At 44.3% G+C, this 24,589-nt stretch overlaps 1 long non-coding RNA gene across 1 annotated transcript; it reads right to left on the reverse strand.

Moving 5' to 3' along the window:
* LOC309523490 lies at window positions 1–24,206 on the reverse strand. The gene is made up of 3 exons (XR_014215403.1): window positions 24,117–24,206; window positions 23,981–24,022; window positions 1–270 (listed from the first exon to the last, which is right to left on the reverse strand). It is a non-coding gene; the product is annotated as an uncharacterized lncRNA (long non-coding RNA).
* Window positions 24,207–24,589: the final 383 nt, after the last annotated feature.

A 24,589-nucleotide genomic window follows, 5' to 3' on the forward strand; every position in this document is an offset into this window, starting at 1 on the left:
GACCCCCTAATGGAAGGGTCTGCAGCCTTTGGGTGAAAAAGAGTTCTGCTTCTTCCCTCAATGGACCTTTAGTCTGATCCAGCAGGGCTCCTCCATTGCTCTAAGCCTCCAAAGTAATTCTATGAGTCAGGTTCCTCTGCTGCACAAAAGTTTGACAACTGATTATCTTGACAATGACGGTGCTGATCATTATGTCTAAATTCTTTCTTTGGCCTCGGAAGAAGGTGCAGAATTATCTTGGAGTCAATCAAGCTCTGCGTATAAATACATCTGTAAGAAATGAAGTGTCAGGAAAAGATTATTTCTAGCTCTTTTTTCAGAACTTGGAGGAAAAGAACATAAATTCATGGGATGGAATGAGAAATTGCCTCCACCAACTCGCTCACGGTATAATGAGGACCTTCTGCACACTTTTTAAAAATGGAAGCGTCAGAACTTTGACACACAAAGAAATTCCTCATATTACAGATTCGTTTAACGCCAAACATTTTAAATCCTTGAACCAATTTGGAAATGATTTTCATATTTTCAGAGCTCAGGGTTGGTTCCCTTCTCTTCCCCACATTTCCTTCATATAAAAATATTCTATCCTTTGTGGGGGGTTCTTAAATAAAGTAAAAAAAGCTATAGAAATGTAAATGTCACAGATTTAAAAACTGTTGTACAAAAGGACGACCTCACTAAATTGATTTCAGGGTTATGTGGGATGTTCTTGGGCTGCTTAAACAATAGCAAATTGGAAGTAGACGGGGAAAAGGTTTAGGTAAGGGACTTCATCAAGGAAAATAGGGGCAGGTCAAGGTAATGGATTTTGACGCAGGTAAGCCACCTGGTTATTTTTAAAAAATATCTAGTTCTTATTTAACTATTTCTGTCCCAAACCTTTTGCATAAATTTTGCACTCCAGTGGTGGCTGGCAGAGTAGCAATAAGCTCACGGGAGTCCATGTGTTTGGTAACCTGAAGGCTGGATTACTGCAGTGCACTCTATGTGGGGAAGCCCTTGGGCCTGTTCCAAAAGGCCCTGCCTGTGCAGAATGCAGCAGCTAGGCTGCTGATGCGAGTATCTGGCTGGCAGCACATAACATTGTTATTAAAACATCTACACTGGCTTCTCAACTACTACTGAGCTGGGTTCAACGCATGCATTAGGGCAAATTCATATGTAGTTTAAAGCAGTGTTTTCCAACCTTTTTTGGGCAAAGGCACACTTGTTTCATGAAAAAAATCACGAGGCACACCACCATTAGAAAATGTTAAAAAAATTAACTCTGTGCCTATATTGACTATATATAAAGTAATTCTCTTGAATAGGAATCAAATAAACACAAAGAAAGTATTTTATAATTACTTTATTATGAAATAGTAAGTAAACAGAAATATGAAAAATTATAAAATACTTTATTCAGTGCGCAACCTGGGCCTGAACACAAAGCTGATATTCTGGCTGGAATCGAACGTTGCGGACCATACTCTGCTCAGCGGGGATTGATCCGCTGATCCCCGCTGAGCCGGCGGATGACAGCTCCGTCTCCGCACTGTGTGTGGAGAGGGTGATGTCAGAGCCCCGCTGCTCTCTATGGGGAATCGGATGAGAGAGGACCGCCTGTCCGCTCTCATCCAATCCCATCCGATCTGATCCCCACCCAGGACAGATGGAAAATAGGGTGGACACAGTCCGGCGCCCGCCTAGTGGGCGAAAATTTAACTTTTTTTAAAAAAAATCTTTCGAATTTTTCAATTTTTCCCACAGCACAGCAGGCAACATCTCGCAGCACACTAGTGTGCCGTGGAACAGTGGTTGAAAAACACTGGTTTAAAGTAACATACAAAATGCATCATACGTGGGAAAACTGCTTTGTGAAAATATTACAGGTAGGTAACCGTGTTGGTCTGCCGTAGTCGAAACAAAATAAAAAAATTCCTTCCAGTAGCACCTTAGAGACCAACTAAGTTTGTTACTGGTATGAGCTTTCATGTGCATGCACACTTCTTCAGATACACTGAAACAGAAGTCGCCAGACCCTTCTATATAGTGAGAAGGTGGGGAGGGGTATTACTCAGAAGGGTGGTGGGAATGGGAGATTGGCAGATAGCTGAGATGAGCCTGTTGACGACTCTTAACGACTGCAATAGGTCTTCCAGGAAAAGGCAAGGGGTGAGAAGGTGAAAAATAGCTTAGTCATGTATAATGAAATAAGAATCCAATGCCTCTATACAGACCAGGTCTCTCCATGGTTTTAAGTTTGGAAATAAGTTGCAATTCAGCAACTTCTCTTTTCAGTCTATTTCCGAATTTTTTTTGGTAATAAGACAGCTACTTTGAGATCTTGTATAGAAAGTCCTGGGAGACTGAAGTGTTCTTCTACTGGTTTCTCTGCCTTGTGATTCCTGATGTCAGATTTATGTCCATTTATCCTTTGGCATAGGGTTTGTTCTCTTGTCCAATATAGAGAGCTGAAGGGCACTGCTGGCATTTGATGGCATACACTATGTTAGAAGATGAGCAATTAAATAGTCCTGAGATGGTATGTTTGATGTTGTTGGGGCCAGTGATGGTATGTGTGTGTGTGTATTTGGCAGCAAAGTTGGCATCTGGGTTTATTGCAGGCTCTGGTACCAGTGTCCATGTTAAGTCTGGTTGTTGTATTATTGTGGGTGAGGAGCTGTCTGTAGGCAATGAAAGGTCTTCCTCCCAGAGCTTGAGAAAGAGAACTGTCATTGTCTAGGAGAGGTTGTAGATCTCTGATGATGTGTTGACGTGGCGCTTGGGGGGGAATTGTCATCCCGCCACTCCTTGGTGTGTGGAGTGCCTCAGGGTGCGATTCTCTCCCCGATGCTTTTTAACATCTTTATGCGCCCCCTCGCCCAGCTTGTCCGGAGTTTTGGGCTGAGCTGCCATCAGTATGCTGATGACACCCAACTCTATCTGTTGATGGATGGCCATCCTGACTCGGCCCCAGACACACTGATCAGATGCTTGGAAGCTGTGGCTGGATGGTTACGTGGGAGCCGGTTGAAGTTAAATCCTTCGAAGACAGAGGTCCTCTGGCTGGGACGGGACGATATGGGATTGAGGGGGCAACTCCCATCTCTTGCGGGGGTGCAATTAGTGCCAGCACCGTCCGTCAAGAGTTTGGGTGTAATCTTCGATACCTCCCTCTCTATGGAGGCGCAGATTACAGCTATAACAAAGGCGGCATTTTTTCATCTCCGCCAAGCTAAGCAGTTGGCCCCTTACCTCTCTCGCCCTGACCTAGCCACTGTGATCCACGCGACGGTCACCTCCAGACTGGATTATTGTAACTCGCTGTACGTGGGGCTGCCCTTGAGACTGACCCAGAAACTCCAGCGGGTGCAGAATGCCGCAGCGAGACTCCTTACGGGGTCCTCGCTGCGAGATCACATTCATCCGGTGCTATACCAGCTGCACTGGCTCCCGGTGGAGTACAGGATCAGGTTTAAGGTGCTGGTTTTAACCTTCAAAGCCCTACACGGCCTAGGACCCTCGTATCTACGGGACCGCCTCTCCTGGTATGCCCCACAGAGGAACTTACGGTCCTCAAATAAAAACATCTTGAAGGTCCCAGGCCTCAGAGAGGTTAGGCTGGCCTCAACTAGAGCCAGGGCTTTTTCGGCTGCGGCTCCAACCTGGTGGAACGCTCTGTCACAAGAGACAAGGGCCCTGCAGGACTTGACATCTTTCCGCAGGGCCTGCAAGACAGAGCTGTTCCACCAGGCCTTTGGTTAGGGCACAGCCTGACTCCCTCCTTTGGCAATCTTTACAATACTTTAGTTTATGGTTGCCATCAATTCTGATTTTAATTAATTCTTATGATGTTTTTATAATGTTGCACTATTTTAGTGTTGTTAGCCGCCCTGAGCCCGGCTTCGGCTGGGGAGGGCGGGATATAAATAAAATTTATTATTATTATTATTATTATTATGAACTGTTTTAACATGGGAGCTGTATGTGATTACCGTATTTTTCGCTCTATAAGACGCACCAGACCACAAGACGCACCTAGTTTTTGGAGGAGGAAAACAAGGAAAAAAATATTCTGAAACTCAGAAGCCAGAACAGCAAGAGGGATCACTGTGCAGTGAAAGCAGCCATCCCTCTTGCTGTTCTGGCTTCTGTTATAGCTGCGCAGCCTACATTCGCTCCATAAGACGCACACATATTTCCCCTTACTTTTTAGGAGGGAAAAAGTGAGTCTTATAGAGCAAAAAATACGGTACTATTGGTGTTCTGTTATTTTCTTTTTGGGGGTCTGTCTTGCAGCAGGTTCTCTCTGGGTATCAATCTGGCTCTGTTGATGTATTCTTTAACTTCATTGGGCAGATATTTTAGTTCTAAAAGGGTTTGCTGTAGATCTCTTAGGTGAGAGTCTCTGTCTGTAGAGTTGGAACAGATGTGGCTGTAACGTAGGGCCTGGCTATATACAATGGGTTGTTTGGGATGTTTGGGATGGTAGCTAGAAGCATGTAGATATGTTTGTCAGTCAGTTGGTTTACGGTATAAGGTGGTGTCTATACGCCCATCCTGTATTTTTATAGTAGTGTGCGTAGATTGGTTCATTGTTAGGCTGATGGTGGGGTGAAAGTCATTGAATGTCTGGTGGAAGGTGTCCAGGGTCTATTGACCAGATAATAAAATATCATCAATGTATCGCAGGTACAAGAGAGGTTGGAGTGGGTTGGAGTTTAGGAAACGTTCTAAATCTGCCATGAAGATGCTGGCATACTGTGGGGCCAAGCAGGTGCCCATTGCTGTGCTGCTGATCTGGAGGAACAGATCATCACCAAATTTGAAGTGGTTGTGGGGAAGGACAAAATGGCAGTTTGGTAACAAAGTCCGCTGTGAAAATGTGTATATTAGGCAGCACTACATGCAAAAATGTGCACATTAGTAGAAGCTGTTGCTAAAATGCTGATACATTTTCAGGAGGGCTTTTTCCTTTTTTATTATCACAAACTTGTGGAAATGCAGAGGTCTGAACTTACTGTAAGTCTGGAAAAACAGAGAGAGAGGGAGGGAGAGAGAGAAACCTAAACTGACAGATTCACTCATCCCTAACAATGATGGCTGCTTTCTTAAGACGACTTAAGAAAAAAAAGAAAAAAGTTACATGCTGGCGATTGAACCTGCAGACTCTCCCAGCCCTGTCTGAAGATACAGTGCTACCTCTGGTTATGTACTTAATTCGTTCCAGAGGTCCATTCTTAACCTGAAACTGTTCTTAACCTGAAGCACCACTTTAGCTAATGGGGCCTCCCGCTGTTGCTGCACGATTTCTGTTCTCATCCTGAAGCAAAGTTCTTAACCTGAAGTACTATTTATTTATTAAATGCATAGCAATTATTAATGTTTCTGGATTAGAGGAGTCTGTAACCCGAAGCATATGTAACCTGAAGCATATGTAACCCGAGGTACCAGTGTACAGGGAATTTAACCAGGGATCTTCCACATGTAAAATAGATGCTCTACCATTGAGCTATTTCCCCAGCTACAATGTTTGAGCCCTCTGTTTGCGGAATATCTCTGCTGGTCCCTAACACCAATGAATAAGGAACAAAACTATGAAAAATAGTTCTGAACTGAGAGAAATGTGGGTGTTCTTTTTATTTAATTGATGCTGCACAGAGTCTCTTCCGAGACAAGCCTATTTGGTTCAACACAAGTTGCTGTTGTAGCTTGTCTTTTGGGTGTGTTGAGAAGGCCAGCTGTTTTAAAATATAAATGGGAAATAAATAAATCACAGAGTGTAAAAATAGCCTTACTATAATGAGTTAATCTGCATGTTTAAACACCAATAGGCAAAGTTACAAACTGGAGCATTCCTGCCCCCCTCTGGATTGTCCATTGCCAAAACGGTACTTATTGAATTCGACAAACATTCTTGTTCTCTCCATTATATCAATGTATTTTTAAGTGTGATGGTTAAATCAGTTGGACAGTGTTGCTCTTCAGTCTCAATGTTTCCTTTGCTTTGTCTGCATTAATAATTGCTATGCATTTAATAAATAAAAGGACAGAAGAAATAATACCAATTCTGAATACTGGCACTTAGCTTGCAATGAACCTCATTAAAGTCAGTGATCCATGCTTTGTTGTTTAAGTAAGTGCATGTAATCCCTTCCTTCTCATTCTGGGGATTTAGTCCCCCCCCTCCTCATTTGGTGAGCACAATCCTATCTTGATGTCTCTTATTAGGAATTGATCTTACTGCCTGGTACTGACCAGGTAAAGTGAGCAATGGCTAGTGGGAATTTGTGGGAAAGGTCCATGTATGACACAGGGGTAGAAAATCTACTTTGCACACAGAAGATCCCAAGTTCAGTCCCCAGCATCTCCAAGTTGGACCCTCTGTCTGAAACTCTGGAGAGCCACTGCCAGTCAGTGTAGGTGATATTGAGCTAGATAAACCAGTGGCCTGACTTGGCGGAAGGTAGTGTCCTATGACTTTAGCCAATGAGCCACCACAAGAAGACTTTCTTGGTTGGAGTGGCTGTACTCCCTGCAATTCCAACTTCTACCCAGAAAGTGGTGCTCAGCCTAACTTCTCAGAGCAGAGCAGATGAGACAACACTGATGCCCTAGGAAAGGTTCTAGTTCAGGCTTCTTGGTGGTTGAAGCACAGCTTCCTGTTTCATCTAAGCCTTCCCTTGTAACATTTATTACACTCTGCTTCTGCAAATCTTGAAGAAGCATTCAACAAAGCAAAGCAATAAAGATGCCTCTGAAACTATTTCAAAAGAAAAACCACTAAGTGCAATAGAATCATCACAGGACCACAACACCAACTAAACAGAAGGTAAAAGGAGGTTTTATATATTCTCCTCACATAGGAAGTTTCTTTATATCAAGTCAGGACATTGGTTCATCTTGTTCACCATTGTTTACAAAGACTGGCAGTGGCTCAGCAGGATCCCAGGAAGCAGGCATCCCCAAGTCATACAAGGAGAAGCCAGAGATTGACCCAGTGAAATGCCTTGGCTGTGGCTCAGTGGTAGAGCATTTGTTTTGCATGCAGATGCAATCCTGGGCATCTTAAAGAGGGGCCAGAGGAGAACCCGTCTGAAACTTTTGGAGAGCTGCTATCAGTCAGTGCAGACAGTGTAGACAATGCTGAGTTGAATGGACCATTGGCTGACTTGCTATGAACTTAATACGTCCCCCAAATTCTGCAGACCTCTTCTGTGACCTCATCATGCCACAGACTCAAAACAATTGTGCTGAAGGCTTGACTTACCATAAATACTCTAATCCTTGAGCATTGAAGGCATTGAAGCTTTGAACGTGTTAGGAGCAAATGCATGCAAAAATCTTAAGAACATGTGAAAAGTACCCACTCTGCTGTCACTACCTCTCCTGTCCTGTACTCTAAGACTCCTCAGAAATTTACTGGATTGGAAAAGTAATCAACTTGGAGGGTTTTAAAAGAGGCTATCAGTGCAAAGGCTATCAGTGATGACCAACGATGCTTCATATGTTCTGTCTACACTGTTGGAAGCAGTATGCTTCTGAATAAAAGTTACTAGGAATCATAGCTGGAAAGAATGTTGTTCCAATCAGGTCCTGCTTATGGGCTTCCCAGCTAGGCATCTTCTTGGCCACTGTAAGAGGAGGATGCTCGACTAGATGGTTCTATGGCCTTATCCAGCAGCCAGCTCTTCTTATATTCCTTAGTCTTAGCCTTTGGTCTTATTTTAAACCTATCCGTTGTTTTTCTGTGTTTTCAACCATTTTTAATCATTGTATCTGTAATTTGCTTTGAGATGGTGGTTTAGAAGGTGATTAATCTAACAACAACAACAACAACAACAACAACAACAATCCTACATTCTTAGCTTCAAGCATGGAGAAAGCAGAGGCAGAGGCACTGTCTCTGTTGGGAAAATACTATTTTGAATCTCCATATTCCTGATGTCATTTTACATGCACTTGAATGGCAACCTGCTCTGAGAGACCATCTTGGCTGGAAAGCAGGGTATACATACAGTTCCCACACTGCATTGCTTTCAAATGGATACAAATTTGCATGCACATTGCCCTCCCCCCTCCATATTCCAGCACAGCTGGTCATCATGCTCACCTATGCACAACAGATTGGTGCATAGATATTTTAAAAACAATTCGAAATGGCAGCCCATCACACTGTTCCTGCTTCAGTCTTTTGCTTCCACTTCCTTCAACCCACCATCCCAACCCCCACCTCATGTTAGAAAAACAATTTAGCTTTGCCACTTAATGTTGTTGATGCCATTAAAAGTAATACTGCAATGAATGTTATATCAAACCCAATTACTCCACTGCGCTGTTTCTGTGGCATTTCCTTTTCCCGGCAAACACTCCTTCACTCTGTCTAGCAATTAACTGCTTGAACAGTATAATAAGGAAGCAATTAAGAGGTGACAGAGAAAAAATTAACACTCCATTTCACATTAAAGGCCAAGTGAGTATCCGTGCCATTGTGAGTTAAATGTGTCTTTGAAAACCTGTAGTTTTGAATGTATTTTCCTTTTGAATAAGAAGCTGGCTCCATGGCTTCACCCCCTCCACTTTTCTCTCTCCTTTTTGTGCATCTAGATTCCCAGTCTGAAAATGGATGATAACTAATTGGGTGCTGTCTGCTTTAATGGGGTATATTAATTGCAGTTTGCTCTCCTGTTAAAGTGTCAGGGAAAACAAAATCTTTGTAATGCGTAGGAACATTTGTACCCAGCCTTACTTGGAAGCTGCACTGTGTATACCGGGGCAAAAAAACAACCCCTTCTCCACATGTACCCCCCAAAAGCTGGAGTGACGTTGCCTTGGCAATAATGTTTGCACAATAACTAGCACCCACGAAGTCCTTGCTTGCAGTTGTCCTTCCAGCCCAACACACAAAGCTGCATCATGGAACGGTTTGTGTGGCCATCAAGCATGGTGCCAACCATAGCATTGAGAATGGGCCCGCTAATTGTGCGTGCACACAAGTGGTTGGCATGATTCCATTAGTGTGCTGCAGAATGCAGTGATGCTTCCTTGGGATAGGTTTGATGGTGCCACTTTTTTAAGGCTGTGGGGATTTCTGCTACTCCCTTGCTGTGGCATCACTTGTGGTGGGTTGAGTGAGGGGACAAGGCTGGGATTTAGAAGACGAGTCAGAGGGTGAGAGGGGGTTACCTTCAGAGCTGGCTTTGGATGTTCCATTTGCTCATTCTGCAAGCACCCCTCTGGCCCAAGGAGAAAGCCACACTGGAACCCTCCCTCCCTGAGGACCCTGTCTGCCCTCTGCTGTTGGAGGCAATGTCTGCTGAAACAGGAAAGTCTCCCCCTTTAACTAAGGAGGCTTCTCCCATTGAAGGTAGAGCTGAACTGCACTCCTGGTATGTCCTGCGGAGGACCTTAAGGTCCACAAATGACAACACTTTGGAGGTCCCAAGCCGCAAGGTGGATAGATTGGTCTCAACTAGGGCCAGGGCCTTTTCAGTAATGGTCCCAACTTGGTGGAATGCCCTGTCACAAGAGACTAGGGCCCTGTGGGACTTGACATCTTTCCGCAGGGCCTGCAAGACAGAGCTGGTCCACCTGGCCTTTGGTCTGGACTCAGTCTGACCCTTATGTTTTCCTTCCCCTTATGGTTTTGATCCATGGACGACTTTTAAAACAAGGCTGCATTTTAACCTGTGTTTTAAATTGTCCCCCCCCATTATGTTTTTATTGTAATTTTACTGGTGTTAGCCACCCTGAGCCTGGCTCAGGACGGGGGGAGGGTGGGGTATAAATAAAAATACTTTAATTATAATTATAATTATTATTATTATTATTTAAGGCTCCGTCATGGGTTATCTGCTGCTGGAGCAAAGTTCAAACCTTGTTCCAGCTCCACCTTTAGCTGTACATCTGGAAGCCTCTTGTTGCTTCATGTTGCCTTGACAGAACTTGGATATACCCTGCCTTGATGTCTGAAGGATGGGGAGCCTGTAGCCCCCCAGATGTTGCTGGACTCCAACTCCCTTCAGTCCCAGATAGCACAGCTAATAGTCAGCAGTGATGAATCACAGCCCAGTAACATCTGGAGGGCCACAGGTCCCCCATATCTGTTCTAATACATTATCTTCTTAATACTTTGTACCCTCATGCTTCCAAAGGCAACTAGGTGATCCTTTGCCATAACTGTGTCTTACCTTACTTTTTGGGCATTCTTGATCACCCAAAGTTGAAACATTGAATTGATATATCACCAGGGTTAGAATTAGGGTTGCACCAAATAGTCACTCATTTCTGGTTTGTGGTTTCTGCTGTGCTTTCTGGGGTGGGTAGTGGAGGAACAGGCACAATGTTCTTCAAGAAAATTGACTTCTGAGTCTGTTCACATTTTCTGTGTCTGCTTATCATCCAAACTGCTCCTTCTTTGCTGTCATTTCCTAGCCAATTAGGAATAGATTAACTACCTGATCCTAGCCAACTGCAGACCCTCCAAGGGTCCCTATTTTCCAGGGACATCCCTGATTTAGAGAAGCCATTTCGGTTTCTGATTTGATCCCGGAATGTCCCTCTTTTCTTTAGGATATCCTTATTTTGATTGGAGAAATGATGGAGGGTATGGTAGGATGTCTCTATTTTCATTGGAGAAATATTGGAGGGTATGGAGTTATCCAACCCCTGAGCCGTCTGAAGGCAATCCTGTATAGGGAAGTTTTTTTAAAAATGTTTAATGTCTATTATGTTTTTATATATGTTGGAAGCTGCCCAGAGTGGCTGGGGCAACCCAATAAGATGTGTGGGGTATAAATAGTAAAATTACCATTATTGAATGGGACATCCCTATTTTCATCAAAGAAATGTTGGAGGGTGAACAGCTGGTGATCATGCGGGGAGAGAGATAGGGGGAAAATGGAAGGGAGTTTCGTACCCCAGCAGAGCTCATCTGGTGCTTCGGTCAGTGGGTTTGCACCACAACCATCTTTCCTCCATCATAGCCTTCCAGTAAGCAACAGCAACACACCTGTGGGGAAGCTAGCATAGTGGCTTTGCCCCACCCACCAAGCCATTTATAGAGGCAGTGATCTATCAGTGAGAGGCAGCAGGCAGGAGCTAAGGGATTCCTGCTACATAAGCTGCTACTGAAGTGGCCCAGAGACCATCATACTCGTGAGTACTGCAGAACCTGACGCTGAGGATGCCCAGAGATTCTCAGGGTGGGGTATTATTTAGGAGTTTTTTTGTAGGGGGTCAAGATTTAATTTTGTAGGTGCTTCGTTTGTTCCTGTTATCATATTATGTTTTGTTTGTTTGTATATCTGTTGTTGGGGACGCGGGTGGCGCTGTGGGCTAAAGCCTCAGCGCCTAGGGCTTGCCGATCGAAAGGTCGGCGGTTCGAATCCCCGCGGCGGGGTGCGCTCCCGCTGCTCGGTCCCAGCGCCTGCCAACCTAGCAGTTCGAAAGCACCCCCGGGGGCAAGTAGATAAATAGGTACCGCTTACCAGCGGGAAGGTAAACGGCGTTCCGTGTGCGGCTCTGGCTCGCCAGAGCAGCGTTGTCACGCTGGCCACGTGACCCGGAAGTGTCTCCGGACAGCGCTGGCCCCCGGCCTCTTGAGTGAGATGGGCGCACAAACCCCAGAGTCTGTCAAGACTGGCCCGTTCGGGCAGGGGTACCTTTACTTTACCTTTATATCTGTTGTTAGACATTACTATGAATCATGTGGGGATTGTTTAATTTGATCGTATACTTATTGTTTTCATTTATTTACTGCTACTTAATTTTTTGTAATATTTTTGTAAGTAGGTAAATCTCTTGCTGTTGTAAACTGCCTTGAGTGTGGCTTAACCAGGCCTAAGCAGAGCTTGTCTGAGGTCCAGGGCAGGAGTCTTGTTATAATAAAGTTATAAACTCAAATAAAAAAAGCTCTCCCCTGCCCCACCCGGGCTTGGATTTAACAAGCAGAGACAGCATGCAAATAAATGATGGTGGTGATGAAGATGTTCCTTGCAGATTTCATCACTTCCTCAGATTGTTGCTATGCTGCTACATGATATCGGGGTATTTCATATGTGCAAGCCCTCTTCCAAAGGGGCAGGGAATGTATTCTCTTCCCAGGCTTCTACAGAAATGAGCAATCAAGCCTGTGAAGGTTTCTACAAATTCATGGAGGAGTAAACCCTACGCACAGGGGTGTGAAACCTCATGCCTGAATGTGGCCCTCCACCTCCCTCTGTCTGGCCCTCAAGATTGTACCCGGCTAGAATGTTTCATTCAGCTGGGATGATGTCTCTTGCCTGAATGGAGGAAGGAAGAGGGTATGTATATGGCCACATCCATTATGGTCCCTGGGAAGTTGTCCACGTGGGAATGTGGCCCTTGAATTGAAATTCTCTTGAATTCTCTCCTATTGATTTCCCCCTATTTTGCTGTCATTAGTTGCTGTGGCATGCCAGGTGATGGCCAACCCACCCAAGGCATTAGCTGCATTATCAACTCAGAAAAGGACAGCCTATCAGCAGTGCAAGTCCTTGGTCTATACAGTATCTGCTATCTTTCCTTTTATGTATGCAGCCTGCCATCTAATGCAACAGCACAGCATGTGTCTGTTCACACACTGGGGCACGTGACCAAGGAATTGCTTAATACAACCTGACTTAAGGTGGTGCTGATATTGTGTGTGCAGAGTGGCAAATCAAGCAGTAGCACTTGCTCTGACAAGTGAGTAATTATCTTTGCCAGCTGATAGTGTTTTGTTATTTGCAGGTCAAAATGGAAAACAGGTGCTCTTTAGCAGGTTTCCTGCTCGAAACAGTACCAGGCGATGCAACGGGGGTGGGGTGGGGGAAGAGATGTCTAACTGCCAACTCTGTGAGGGGTGGCGAGTGAGCAGGCCAGATGAGCGGAATAAATGGTTGCATCGGGAAAAGGATGCTTGCAATTTAGGTTGCTGGAAAGGGCTTGAACTCGGCATAGAGGAAATCATGAGATGGAGACTGTAGCTGTAGAAAACCTGCCTTAGCTTGAGTCTGCCAGAGCTAAAAGGCATCCCATAAGGCTTCCTTCCTTCCTTCCTTCCTTCCTTCCTTCCTTCCTTCCTTCCTTCCTTCCTTCCTTCCTTTCAATGCTGAAGAAGAAAATGGAAATTCCAAAATATCCGTGGCCTTTTCTTAGTTTCTTGCACTGGACTAAAAAGTAATGGCACACAGTTTTACATCTTGATTGATTCAGTACAACATTTCATTGCTAATGAAATGAACAAAGAGGGTGTCAATAGCAGAGCTGTAAAATTAGCTGTCTGGTGAGACCCTGACAGAGAATATACAGTTCACTGGGCTCGATGGATCAGTTACGTGGCTCTGCATATGACATGATTCAGAAAGATCTACAGCTAGGTGATAGATCATAGAGCTGCATGCAGAAGGTCCCAGCTCCAGTCCCTAAAATCGCCAGTTAACCAGGTATCATTCAGCAGAGATTTTGAAAATCCACTTGTAGTAGACAACACTGGGCTATAAGAAATGCTAGAAGTGTGACCACTATGCATTGCATCCCACCCCAAAAAAAGCCCCCAAAGGAACTGCAAAACTTTAATTTTAACAAAACAGGAACAACAAAAAGGACACAGATCTGCATAGAATTGCATTAAGTGTGCATGGTGCAAATTTAGAAATTATTATCACCATTTAAATCAGGAGTGGGGAACCTGTGGCCCTCCAGATGTTGGCAGAACTCCTGGACCTTGATCATTGGCCATACTTGATCATCATACCATTGGTTGGGGGGAGATGGGAGGTGGAGTCCAGTAATGTCTGGAAGACTAAAGGTTCCCCATCTCTGAATTAAATAGAAATACAATCTCATGATGGCGGGGAAGACTATGAGCTGGTGCTTGCTCTGTCTGCTGTCCAGGCACTCATTGTTGACAGGCAGCTGCAAGGCCCCTGCTGCTCTCCCTTCTTATGACTCTTTATCTTTAAACCAAACTGAGCAGAGCCCTCCAATTAGGCAATACCTTCAAGCAGAGAGAAGTCCTCTGCAAAGAAGAAGACATTACCACTTTGCAGGGTGGAAAGTAGGGAGGCCAACAGTAGGTAGTGCAAGGGCCAAGGAAAGGCAGCACCACACCCTGACTAGTTTTAAGTAAGCAGGCAGGCAGGCAGGCAGGGGCAGACTGGTGAGTCAGTGCTTCAGGTATTCTAATGGACCAGGATCCATTGCCACCTTAATCACCAGTCTGAGCGCCATGGACTGCATCCAGCATTCTCTGCTATCACAAGTGGACTGGTGAGTTTTAATGTTGTGTAACACACTAGTTGTCATAAGAAGAGCTCTGTTGGATCAGGCCAGTGTCTGTTTAGCCCAACACCTTGTTCTTACAGCAGCCAACCAGATGCCTATGGGATACCCACAAGCAAGACCTGAGCACAAGAGCAGTCTCCCTTCCTATGTTATGTAGCAACTGGTATTCAGAAGCAATGCTGCCTCTGACTGTGGAGGCAGAGCCGAGCCATTGCGACTAGTAGTGGGAACGTGTTGTGCATCAGTTGTGGAATCTATTGCACAACCTATCTACCAGCAACCTACTTACGCTTAAAAAAAACTTTCTTGAATTTTTGTAGAAGTGCATTAGAAAATTCCACTTAATACCACAAACATGCTTTCTTTTGCACAGCAATGTTGCACCAGCAAAAAAAGTTCTGTGAACAGAAGTATACCACCAAGTGACTTAGACTCAGCACCAAACTGGATACAACCTGTTGTGTTCATATATGTTCAATGATGCACATAATGATCAGAGCCAGTTTCTCTTTCAGCCTCAAAGGCAGCAGCAATCATTTGGGCCCCGCACATGAAACAAAATCCACCCAGCAAGCTTCATTCTCACCCCCACCCCCATCCTGTCCCCACCTCACTTTTCCAAAGACTGGCTAAGATTCTGAGAAGCACATTCAACTTGGGCTGTATCAACAACCTGAGCACTTCAACCGTGTGCTGTGGACCTGCCAAGTGTCATGCCTTTCTGACTGATCCTTCAGCTGCATCTCCATTTTTCAGTCATGCATCCTCCCTGGAATAATTCATACATGGCTGCAAATAAAAAACAGAGCAGGAAATGCTTTGGTTGGGCTCCAGGGCTCAGTTTTATTCTTTCATCTAGGGGCAGCGAGGAAATCTTCAAGTTCTGGGTCCCAAGGCAAATTCACTCATCTTAAAGAGGAATCTGTCCAAGATGTGAAAGTTTCACAAGCGTCAGGCTCACATCAGGGACCACAGTTGTCAATGTGAAGCCAACCTTTCCCTAGTTTGTTCTCTCTTTTGTTTTGGGTGACAACACCTTTTTGCCCTGGGCCTGATTGGAACTGTAATCAAAAACATCTGGAGGGCACCAGGTTGGGAAAGTTTGGTTTTAGGTTTCACTGGGCAAGAGGGTGCACAGAGGCAGATGTTAAGGTCAAGAGTTGCTGTTCCTTGATTTCTAAGGCAGGGATGGAGAAACTTCTGGTTTTCCAGATGTTGGACTGAGACTCCCATCAGCACCAGCCAGCATGGCTGATGGTCGGGGATTATGAGATTGCTGGTCTAGCAACATCTGGAGGACAACAGGCTCCCCATCCCTGAGTGAAAGGAAGATACTGCCCAGCCTTCTGCAACCTGATGCCATCCAGATGTGTATGTGTACATGTGTGTTTGAAAATATATATTGGGTTGTCAATGAGAGGAGCAAACCCAGATTAAATGTGAAAGTAATATTGGGTGTGTTTTGATGAGGACAATGTCATGTGGACAGTGTACAGAACTTGCACGTGTGAGCAGTCTGCAGCAAACTGCCACATGAAAGTGCCTGACATTCAAATAAAATATGTAAACAATTAATACAGTACTAGCAGAGCAGAAATTAACAACAGGCGGCAACTAGAGTCAATTAAACAGCAGCTTCTATATCCAAGAACCACTCCAGTAATGAATCATAGAATCATGAAGCAGAAGAACTGCTCAAATGACCTAGATAGCAGTGGTAGTAACAACAACAACAACAACAACATATTACAATTGCCTCTTCATATCAGGACTTGAGGTGCTACTTGCTAAACTCCCATTCTTCTCAACCTTTGGCTATGTAGGCTGGAGCTGATGGGAGTTGGAGCCCAACCAACACACGAAGGACACCATTTTGCTTCCTCTTGTGCTAACTTGCAGGCAGTTACCTGCCTCACCTCTAGATAGCATTGCAGCTATCACTAAGCCTTGGGGCTGAAGTCCAGGGCCTCCATACCCAGGGCAACCACGTCACACCATATGACCACCCGGAGAGCAACAGCTGATAGAAGCAGCATCAAATACCAGCACCAGGGCCTGGGCTGGTTTTGACATGTGGGGGCTCATTGGGGTAACACAGAATCATAGAACTGTAGAGTTGGAAAGGACCCCGAGGATCATCTAGTCCAGTGGTGGCAAACTTTTTAGAGACCGAGTGCCCAAACTGCAACCCAAAACCCACTTATTTATCGCAAAGTGCCAACACGGCAATTTAACCTGAATACTGAGGTTTTAGTTTAGAAGGGGAGGTTGGCGCATCCATGTAGAAAGAGAGTGGAGCAACACAGTGGTACCTTGGTTTTTGAACAGCTTAGTTCTCGAACTACTTGGAACCCGAACACTTCAGACCCGGAAATGAGTGTTCTGGTTTTTGAACTTTTATTGGAAGCGGAACATGCTATGTTTTGAGTATAACTTCCGTTTTGATTGCCACACTTCCATTTTCAGAGCGAAAATGGGCAGCAAGCGAGCAGGCACCTGCAACTCTCCAATGCTGGGTCCTCCTGCTGCTGCAGCCACAACAGCAACAACTCCTCCTCCAGCTTCGGAGGCGCTGAGTGAGGGAAGTCTGGGCAAGCAAGCAGGCAAGGGGGCAAGGGATGTCACCGCCACCCCCCCCCAGCCTGATCCTGCTTGCAGGCAAGTAGGAGTGGGATCGGGCTGCTCTTTCTAGGCAGTGTTTCTGCTTGCCATGGGAACAGGAGCTGGATCGGGGCTGCTTTTATGTATATAGGAGGAATATATTGTATATATACTGAACATGAATTGTAGGCATTTTGTATGAGTTTGTTAATGTTATGTATAATTTGCTAACTGTATAACATACTTATGTTTTAAACTGTTTTGAAATCTCCTGGAAACTTTTGGGTAAAAACTAACAAGCCTAACAAATAATAACAAGTAACAATATGTTAATAAGTAATAATATGTTAACCCCAAAATCGTGGAGCAATGAGAACAACTAAGCGAAGCGTTTGTGCATAGTGAGAGGAGAATGTACAAAATATATGCAAAAATGAAAGTTAGTGGAAGACAACCCAAATGTTCTCTTTCACAACCGCTCCCCAACCCCTGAAGATGGAAAAAGAGAAAGGGAAGATATTGCTTCAGAAAAGCCAATTCTCCAGAGAAAGAACAGGCTAGTATTAGCTGGGTGACAGTGAGTGACAACTCTTTCACGTGCACCAGTGTGGCAAAGGAAAAAGAGAGGCTTTAGAAACAGAAGCACAAATGACATCCCATCTCCTTCGCAACGAGTTTGGGCAGCAATACTAACAGAGGTCTCTTGCTCTTGGATTAATCCCATTGTCAAAGAGGTTCCTGGCACTAATGATGCTCCCATTTGGGGGCTGTTGTGCAACATGTCATCCTATCATCTCACTTTAAATCTGTACAGGATTTAGTGCTACAACACATTCAGAGTGACAACAAGTAAAACCCAAACTATGAATCTAGGAGAGGGAGAAAGGGTGGGGTGGGGAACCACAGCAGGTTTTGCACTGAGCCATCGTTCAGTGGTGGAGCACCTGCTTTATATGCAAAAAGTCCCAGGTTCAAATCCTGGCACCTCCAGATATGCTTGGGGATGTCCTATGCTCTGGAGAGCCACTACAGTCAGTGTAGGCAGTACTGAGCAGGATATACCATTGGTCTAACTTAGGATAAGGCAGATGCCTACAGTCCTGTGTCTCCATCCCTGCACTCTGTGTAACTTTAGGACTGGCCTACTGCAATGCACCCTTTGTGGGGCCTCCCTGTTGCTTGATCTGGAAACCACAAATAGTGCAGAATCCTGCCACACAATTACTAACGGGGTTGACATCCCAGCAGCAAACCATACCTGTTGAATAGTGGGTAGACATAGCAGATGACGCAGTGATTTCTCCAAAGCAGCTCTTTATTTGTAAGCTGGAACAGAACTGAACAGCAAAGAGCTCAGCCAGCCTGCTTTTATAGGCAGCCAGCTGTCAACATTGTAGCAACAACAACCCAGGGTTTCCCGCCTAAAGTAACTGACGTGGACCTGAGTGAAAAATATATACACGCTACTCCTGGTGGCCAGGGTGAGACCTTCAATACATAACACCCCTCCCCACCGATATAAGGCATTAGTTACAATCATAGTGGTTCCATTACATACAGCAATACCCTTATTGGTTTCAGTAAGGCACATAAGCATATTATTTGACCCTATTCACCATACAGCTTTTCATGTGCAGTTTGTCTAGTGAACACAGTCTTTTAAATACGGGCTACCAGCAGCTTCTGAGGCCACGGCCTCCTGAATGGCTTTCTGCAGCGTGAGGTCTGGCTTGGTGAGGAGACGCCGTTGCAGATGGATGTCTCGGACCCCACAGACAATTCGATCCATCAGGGCATCGTCTAAGTCTCGGAACTTGCAGTGCAGCCTGTCAGAGGGTGGCGGTGTAGTTGTTGATTGACTCCCCCTCTGCCTGGTTCCGGTGGTAGAACGCATGGCGGGCAGCAATCTTGGCTGGCTTTGGTGTGTAGTAGTTGCGGAGCTTCTCTTGAATCGTGTCCCACGGCTCTGCCTGGACTAGTAGAGGCGCAACCAATGCTCAGGCCATCGCAAACACTTCGGGGCCACAAAGGCTGAAGGAAGAGGCCCCGCTTCTGCTCTACAGACCCTCTTGTCAGCTGATTTGCTTGGAGGTAGCAATCGAACCGAGCGAGGTAGGAGTCCCATGATTCAGAGGCTGCCCCTGCTTAAAGACCTACACTAGCTGCTGATTCATTACCAGGTCTGTTCAAAGTGTAACTATTGGTACATAATGTCATGAGACAAAGGTTCTTGAGAGGAGAAGCAGTAAGGCAAGGCCTACAAGGCCCACACAATCATTCAACTAACTGCTAACTCTTAACAGCAAACTGCTGAATCATTGTGACTCCTTCTCTCTATAAATTTGCATCCTGTTTGCAGGCAGGCCCAGCGTAGTGTCTGTGCTGTTGTTGTAATGCATTGCTGTGAATGTAAAGCTAAGGCAGACAGAGTGGCTCAGTAACTAAGACTGTGCCTCTGTGAAGAGTCAGATAGCTGCTATGAGCGCTCTGTGTATGCTCTTTATGCTGTTTCTGAACAAGTTTATTTTATTCAGTAAAGTTTTATTCTGTTTATAAAGAAGACTCTGCATTGATTAATTTACCATTGCTTCCAACAGCTTTGTTTTTTAAAAAAATGATATTTATTGGGAATTTAAAGTTACAGAAAAAAGAGAAGAAGGAAAAGCAAAGAAAGATGAGATTAAACAATACAAATCAATAAAAAGAAAATAAAAAGTACCAAACATACAATACACCAAAATCAAAAACAAGAACAAAAAATTTTAAAAAAACAAATCCAATATTCCCATACCTTTATCTTCATTAACTTGTTTCCTCGACCTCCTCACACCACCCTTTTTTGTATTCTAATTATTAATTATCTCAGCAAATCCTTTCCATCTTTCACTGTATTCTGTCCTTTAGTTGTCTTAATTTATTTTAGCCTTATCTTACCATAAAAAATCCTAGAACTTAAAAACTTATTTATACATAACTCCTTATAACATTTCTACTAAAGCCTAATAGTTTCATTCCAAGATTTTCCTAACAGTCGTTAATTTTGCAATATTTCTCTAAATGAATTTTTAAACTTTCTGCCAATCTTCATCCACCATCTCTTCTTCCTGGTCTCTGGTTCTGTCAGTCTTTTCTATCTGTTCCATCTAGTCCATCAACCTGGTGATCTTATGTCCGAGGCTCTTTTCCATGTCCCTTCTGCAGATCATCTTCATAATTGTACCTGCACTTTACTTTGTCTTCTGCTGGTCTTGTTCTTAATTTCCTTCCTTTGTCTCTGAGGAGTAGATCTCGGGGGAACAACCTAAGAGTGTCTTTATCCCTTCTCGGCCGGTCAGCCCATTCTCCATGGTTAGCACTAAAATCCAAAAAATATTCCAAAACATTGTAAAATTAATGAATGTTAGAAGGATGTTGGATAGAAACTAAGCGGTTTCCAGCTGTAATGCTTTAAGAGATATGAAAAAAGAGGTTTTACAAATGGGTAAAAGTTTAATGGTAAGGATTTGCTGAACTAACAAATCGAACTGGAATACAAAGAAGGGAGGTAGGAGGAGGTCCGAGGAAATAAGTGTATGGAAGTTATGTTATTGAAAATTAATGTGTGTTTTTAACTGTTTTTTATTTTGTATGTTTATTTTTCTTTTTTCTTGTTATATCTTAAAAACTTTAAAAGATATAACAAGACTTTTAAAACTTTTAAACTTTTAAAAAAACAAACAAAAAATATTCCAAAACAAACATACTTCAATGCCCCTCCAAAGTTGAGTGCCTCGACCACTCCAATCTCCTCCTGGCCCAAAACCAAATCCCAAAGGCCAGAGCATCCCTGCATAGGAGGATCTGACCAACTTGCCATCTCCAGTCCCGACAGGACTCCGTCTCTCCAAGTCTGCCTCACTCCAGATTCAGTCCTCAGAAACGACAGCTTATGCTCCTGCAGGGCTGCATCTCTCTCAACTTGTATTACTTGAGGTTCAACAACAACCTCCTCCTTTGTCTTCTCCGCAACTTGCCCTGTCAGGGCAGATTCCTGGGTCAGTTGTTGAGCACGTTCTATATCAGTGGTCACTGTTTGACCGAAATTATCAATTGCAGTAGTTATCAAATCCATCTTCGCGTGAAGCTGCTCCAACAAAGCACTTGTCCTGCACAAAGCAGACACTAAGGTTTCCTGTGTCAACATTCTTATCCAAGGTCAGAGCCTGTTTCTCACGCTCTCTAATCTCTACAGCTGTAGAGTTCCCCAGGTCCACTCCAACAACAGTTCAAAAGTTCCCTCTAGAGGAAACAATTTCTATTTGTATCCATCCTTTTACAAGCAGATCCAGCAACAAAATTGCTTTCGTTTTTCAAATCTTTGTTCCTTTTTAGTGCAAAAGGAAACATTGGAGTCAATGTGTTTCTCTTATTTAACTATCTGTCAACATGTGTTATTATTCACAGTCAATGAACTTTCCCCAAACGTCTATCTTTGACAGCCCGTTCCCAGGTTCAAGACGATAGAAATTTATCTTTCTTTACTCCCTCTCCTGCAGGCTTGAACAATTTAAGATTTCCCCCCTCTTCTCCTGCTTCCAAGGGGGGTTTGTAGTTTTAACCTATGGAAATTTAGTCCTTTACAAATGACTTTCCAGACTTTAGCTTGCGATGTCTTTGCTTCAAGCTGTTTACAAAAGCGGAAGGCGGACTTCCTGTTTAGACCTTCCCGCTCCGGTGCCAAATTACGAAGTTCTACTCACAGGTACTTGTTTAGACTCCAATTGTCCACAGGAAAAAAGTTGGCGCTCTCCGACAACAGCAATGCGGCTTCACTCCATGAAAAGAGCAATCGATTTGAAGCACCGCGCTGCTCACCCCATGTCGCTCCGGATCCCCGTAGCAGGGTTCCCCCGCGAGTAGTAAAGGTGCCAGCTGAATCTCAGGTCCACAGGCTTCTCCCGCCTGTGGTTTTTGATGGGTCTCCGCCTCGCCGTGGCGGTCCAGACCCTGATTTTCACGGAGCGGGTTCCTCCAGATCAGAGGAAGCCTGCCATTGCCGGTGGCGCTAACCCGGAAGTCTTGCTTCCAACAGCTTTGGACCAGTTTACTTGGCCTTCCTTCATATGTGTTCACTTGACTGAGTCAGTCTGTGGAACAACCACTTTTAGTAGTGCCATAAAATGTTTGTTCTGCAATTGCGGTGTCTTCCATCAGTTTCGGCTGGTGGACCAGCTGCACCCCTATTTGGACAGCAGTAGCTTAACATTGATGCATTAGGTTAGGTTATTGCAGCATGTTATATGTAGGGCTGCCACTGAAGACCGTTCGGAAACTCCAGCTGGTACAGGATTTGGCAGCCAGGTTGCTCACTGGGACAATTAATTTTTGGGCAAAATTCAAAGTGCTGGTTTTGACCTATAAAGCCTTAAGCAGCTCAGAACCGCAATACCTCAAGGACCGCCTCTCCCCATATAAACCAATCCTGAGGCCCTTCTTCGGGTGCCTCCCTCATGAGAGGTCATGAGGGCAGCAACATGAGAACAGTGCTTTTCTGCAGTGGCCCCCCATTTGTGGAATGCTCTCCCCAGGGAGGCCCACCTGGTTCCTTTGTTACATATCTTTAGAAGCTATGCAAAAACGCACACAGTGGTACCTCAGGTTAAGTACTTAATTCATCCCGGAGGTCTGTTCTTCACCTGAAACTGTTCTTAACCTGAAGCACCACTTTAGCTAATGGGGCTGCCGCGCCGCCGGAGCACAATTTCTGTTCTCATCCTGAAGCAAAGTGCTTAACCTGAAGCACTATTTCTGGGTCAGCAGAAGCGTATGTAACCTGAAGCATATGTAACCCGAGGTACCACTGTATCTTCAACCAGGCCTTTGGCTCATTAACATTCCATGGCCTTTTAAATGTTTCTGCTGGGGGAGGGGGTTATTGTTTTGTTTTGCTTTTGCTTTAGTTTTTTTAATTGTATTTTGTGTTTTCATTTTGTAGTTTTATGTTGTGAACCACCGTGTGATCTTCAGATGAAGGGCAGTATACAAAAATAATCAATCAATCAATCAATTAATTAATTAACAACTTGAGAGGTATAAGGTTTTTGTTTTGTTTTTTAGTGTGGCGTTGCACCTCTCTCCACAATTCCAAGCTCAAATTTGAATATTGCTGTGAAATGTATTATTTTCAAATGGCAAAACTGGCAATATAAGTCAGTCCCTCCCTGCCCCCCCACCCTAGAATTGCTGGAAACTCTCATGTTGGCTTTAAACATGCCTTCTCGTGAAACATTAACATACCCAACCGGCTAGGATCAGGGAGAGGAAAAGGAAAGAAAACCAAATGAAAACCAGCAAGTGAAGATCACATGATCACCTCCTGATTTGTTTCCAGCTGTTTTCTAGTCATTAGCTTTTAATTTCAACAGCTGCCTCTTTGTGCTTCTCTCCCCCTACACACCCCAAACTCAGGTATTTTGTGCTGTTAAAGTGATTGTCAGTTCTGTTCTGCTTGAAAGGTTTCAGTGTATGTTGCCATGGCCACGGGTACCAGAATTGGAAATAAATGAAGGGGGGGGGGATCTAGGAATTGACATGGTGCTGATGGGGAGCTATGAGCCAAAAGGTTGCCTATTAGTGTTGGATTTGGTTTGGCTAAAAGGAAAAATGCTAGATATGGTAAAATAAAAGGCGAATCCCCTGGGTGCCTAGATCCAGGTTTGGGTCAAGTACTCTTTGGTTTACTCTTTAGCAGTTTGAAAGCATGTCAAAGTGCAAGTATATAAACAGGTACCACTCCGGCGGGAATGTAAACGGCATTTCCGTGTGCTGCTCTGGTTCGCCAGAAGCGGCTTAGTCATGCTGGCCACATGACCTAGAAGCTGTACGCCGGCTCCCTTGGCCAGTAAAGCGAGACGAGCGCCAGAACCCTAATGGTCAGGGGTCCCTTTACCTTTACTCTTTGGTGAGAGAGCCTCAACAGAGATTTCAAATCACAAAACATGCAGCAAAGTAAAGAATGGAAAATTAGGCTGGTAGACCTTTAAAATATCTCCTCCTAAGTCATTTCTAAAGCCCCTTCACATAGAAAAAGACCACACATTTGGTAAGTTAAAAATGGCTTACTTACAAACTTTTCAATGGTTAGATTCGTGCGTTTTTCCTTACAGCCCTAAGAAAAGACAGACAGTAAAACTTAGTTTCCAAAATGGTAACTGTTTCCAAATTATTTATATAGAAACACAAAGATTGCTTGCTTAACCCACATAGATTGAACTTTGGGCATCCAGTTTAGATCTTCTTTGTGGAGGTTCACATTGTGGAAAAGAGTGAAAACAAAGAGTTTGATCACCCTTCCTGCCAAGGTGAGCAAGCTGTGACCTAGCTAAGCTTGGCAGGACAGCTTACTCTATGGTCTTAACCCCTTCATGCATTATGGTTAAGCATGTTGGTTATATGAGGCTGCTTATCCCACAATTACTTTGGCAGATTCTGCAATGTCTGCTGGAAAATCTGTTTTAATAGAATGCCTAAATCCTTCATTGGAACATGGATTATAGCTAAACAGAGCTATCTATGCCTGGATTCATAATAAATAAATATATTAAAGAAGAAAAGGGAGAGAGAGTCTATAGCCAGTGGGGGGATTTGGGGAACCTCAGAGGTTGGGGGTGGCAATTGTGGCCATCCAGTCCTCTCTAACTGGCCCTCAGGGCTCTTCCCAGGTCATATCCCATAC

The sequence above is a fragment of the Podarcis vaucheri genome, assembly GCF_965113315.1.
Source record: "Podarcis vaucheri genome assembly, chromosome: Z".
Lineage (NCBI taxonomy): Eukaryota > Metazoa > Chordata > Lepidosauria > Squamata > Lacertidae > Podarcis > Podarcis vaucheri.